Genomic DNA, 4,048 nt, shown 5'->3' with positions numbered 1-4,048 from the left:
AGGTTTATTAGCTAAAGAGGCACCAACATGGATGATGGGAGAGCTAGACTTGTGTCAAATTCAATTTATCTTGCTGACTGAGCGGGGCACAAGGTTCTGAAAGGCATAAAAGGTAAAGGAGAGGGGATCTTTGTGATTTCAGGATGTCTCAGTTGCAGATTCCCTGGCACTGTCCTGTGACTAGATGTGTTCTCGGTGATTGTGATTAATCTATGGGTTCCTGCAAAGCAAATCAGTTAATCAGTGTCTTGTGATCCCTCAACTTCTCTCTAGGAGAGAGTAATAGCAATGGATGAGGCATTTTATTATTTCTCAGGGCCTTTGTGATGGGTCAGGAGTTTCAGTTCTTAATTGACTCCCCCCACTGCCCCACTCCACCCCGCCAGTGTCATATATTTTAAGCCCTCTTGGAGCCAGTTGGTTAAAGCCACAGGGCAATTTGGGGTCATAAAGCAAGGTATCAGTTTAAAATAAAAGTCATGGTTTAAGATTATATTGGGCTTGCTTTTCCTTTGTTTTTGTATTACCTCACTTCCCTAGTTAGTAATCGTATGAATCTGCTCTTTGGAACTCAGCGAAGGTTTAGGAGACTTTTTACAAACAAGAGGCAGGCAGAGGGCACAGGGTGGGGTTCTGTCCCAGGAAGGCCCTGAAGGGTCCAGTTTCAGCAGGACTTGCCTGTATATACAGGTGCCTGCTTGCATGCACACTCGGTCACTTCAGTCGTGTCCGACTCTTTGTAACCCCATGGACTGTAGCCCGCCAGGCTCCTCTGTCCGTAGGATTCTCCAGGCAAGAATACTGGAGTGGGTTGCCATGGCCTCCTCCAGGGAAATCTTCCCAACCCAGGGATTGAACCTATGTCTCCTATATCTCCTGCATTGCAGGTGGGTTCTTTACCCACTGAGCCACCTGGGAAACCCATATAGTTACATACATAACCAATAAGAAAGAGTGTGACTTTGAAGGTGGTTGATCTGGTTCTAATCCCAGCCCCACAATTTACTAATTATAGCAAAAGTTAAACATTCACATACTTTTTAGCTATCATGTAACAAAAAGCATCTAGAAAAGAAGCAATCAATGGTATATTGTCCAAACCTCTAGCACAATGTAAAATCCCTAAAGTAGGAATCCTTTCTTACCCCTTTTTTCACCTGTATCAACTGTTTGCATATTATGAATGCATTTAATTGAAATGAATTGAGAGGATTCAATACTGTGTTTTCCAGGAAACTGTTTTAATAATTCAAGCAATGTTTGTGAAAGGACTTAATAAATTATAAAATCCTGCTCAAATGCTTCTGAGAGTTATTAAGCTATGTTTTATTTTGGCGGCGGGGGGGGCGGTTTTCCCGGATTTCACCTTTCTCCACTCTCTAATTAAGCTGCCAGCACTGTGTCCATGCCTTCATGGAGAAATATGATTCTGCAGGGCTGGCATTCAGTGGGGTGTCCCATTAATTGTCTGTCGCTGGTGACTCTTCTGATGAGTTGTATCTGGTCTGCTTGGTCAGTGTTTGCATGATACTCGTTATTAAACACTAGTACTGATTACTAGTATCATCACTGTGGCTTCAGGAAATGAAGCCTAGCTGTATTTCAAGGAGAAAAGGAAAATGGGCATCCATGATTACTATTTTTTAGAGAAGAAAGATGAGGCCCAAAGAAGTTTAATTACTTTTTTAGGATCTTACAGTAAGTAAATTGTGGGGCTGGGATTACAACCCAGATCGACCTCCTCCAAAGTCACATCCTTTGCTGTTTATTTCCTGTCGATGGCACAGTGGTAAAGAATCTGCCTGTAATGCAGGAGACTAGATGCAGGAGACATGGGTTCAGTCCGTGGGTGGGGAAAATCACCTGAGGAGGAAATGGCAATCCACTCCAGTATTCTTGCCTGGGGAATCTCATAGACAGAGGATCCTGTCAGGTTACAGTCCATGGTGTTGCAAGAGTGGACACAATTGTGTGACTGAACGCACAAATATGCACATACACTGCCAAGTCCTGTGTGTTTTTTTTGTGTCAGTTTTATTAAGAAATAATTGGCACACTGCTGCTAAGTCACTCCAGTCGTGTCCGACTCTGTGCGACCCCCTAGACGGCAGCCCACCAGGCTCCCCCATCCCTGGGATTCTCCAGGCAAGAACACTGGAGTGGGTTGCCATTTCCTTCTCCAATGCATCAAAGTGAAACGTGAAAGTGAAGTCGCTCAGTCGTAGCCAACTGTTAGCCACCCCATGGACTGCAGCCTACCAGGCTCCTTCGTCCATGGGATTTTCCAGGCAAGAGTACTAGAGTGGGGTGCCATCGCCTTCTCTGAATTGACACACATCACTGTATAAATTTTAGCTGTATAGCATGATGATTTGATTTACATAACTGTGAAATAATCATCACAATAGGTTTAGTTAACATCCATCATCTCATGTGTTTTTGATTTTAGTTGCTGAGTCATATCTGACCATTTGTAACCCCACGGATTGTAGCCCACCAGCTTCTTCTGTTCATGAGATTTCCCAGGTGAGAACACTAGAGTGAGTTGCCATTTCCTTCCCCAGGGGATCTCCCCAACCCAGGGATCAAACCCACGTCTCCTTCTTTATCACTCCTTCTCAGCCAAGGAATTCACCCGTCTCTTTCACCTTAGCTTTTTTCCCTACACACCACACCACACACACACCATCACCACACACCTGAAACCACTTCCATAAGTCATGGATTCTTAACCATCCTCCTCTAAATGTATTTATAATTTGTAAGAACTAATTAGCAGGCGCTGTGCATGGACAGAGGAGCCTGGTAGGCTGCAGTCCATGGGGTGCTAATAGTTGGACACGACTGAGCGACTTCACTTTCACTTTTCACTTTCATGCATTGGAGAAGGAAATGGCAACCCACTCCAGTGTTCTTGTCTGGAGAATCCCAGGAACGAGGGAGCCTGCTGGGCTGCCGTCTATGGGGTCGCACAGAGTCGGACACGACTGAAGCGACTTAGCAGCAGCAGCAGCAGTGCATGTATTATATTAACATTCACTTCTTTAAAAAAAAAAAAAAGTGAAGATAGTATTCTACATTTTACAGAGGAGGAAACTGAAGCTCAGAAAGGTTATAGGACCCTGACTTGCTCAGGATCACAGAGCAATGAAGGAGCAGAGCTAGACTGGACTCAAGTTCGGGTGACAATCAAGTCTCATGTTCCTGCCACTCTGAGGCAAGGCCACCATTCAGTCCACACTGACTCCTCTTTTCCAAGGACTCTTGGGGAGACTGATTTGCTGAGCTAGAGGCCGTATCAACGACAAAGAAGTCAAACATCTTTTTTGTGGGGGAGGGGGATAAGACTTGAGGGTAAACATCTTCTAGGGACGAGCCCTCATCTTTAGCCTACTCTTAAACCACCCTTCCCTGAATAGTTGATCTTTCTCAGACAGGTGGCTGAGACTTGGCAGTGAAGGACCCCACAGCCACCAAACCAGAAGCAAGGACTGGGGATGCAGGGCTTCACCCAACTCATCTCTTCTTATGGTTCTCCTCTGTCTCCACCCTTGAGGAGCATTTTCCTTTCTAGAACTAATGCAAGTGAGTGGAGAGAGAGCCTGGCTTGACCACAGACCACAGAAAGGTTGTCCATGTTTTATTTTTAGTTGCACCAATATCCTGATGTGGGACCCCCCCAGCACCCACTATGTCTCTGTGCATGGGTTCTCCAGGCCTGCAATATGACTGCTGGCAGCTTGCTTCTCTGCAGCTAGTTATCCTGCAGAGAAATTTTACTGAAAGGTGTCTGCACATTTTACCTACTGTGGCATTGTTGTCAAAGGCAGTGGCCTTCATAAATGGCTTTGCGAAAGTCACAAGGGAATAACAGAGGTGACTGGTAGGTTTTTTTCCTCCTCCTTTATGAGAGTCTGCTCTGATATGCCAAACAAAGTTGTGCAATCACCAGGAAATGAGCTCTGTGCTCCTATATGCTCCCCAAATGCAAACAAGCAGGTCAATCACCCCAGTGTTGTAATGTTTCAGCTGAAATCTGCTTGGATGA

The sequence above is a fragment of the Bos mutus genome, chromosome 1 (genome assembly GCF_027580195.1).
Source record: "Bos mutus isolate GX-2022 chromosome 1, NWIPB_WYAK_1.1, whole genome shotgun sequence".
Classification (NCBI taxonomy): domain Eukaryota; kingdom Metazoa; phylum Chordata; class Mammalia; order Artiodactyla; family Bovidae; genus Bos; species Bos mutus.
This window is presented reverse-complemented; position numbering follows the sequence as displayed.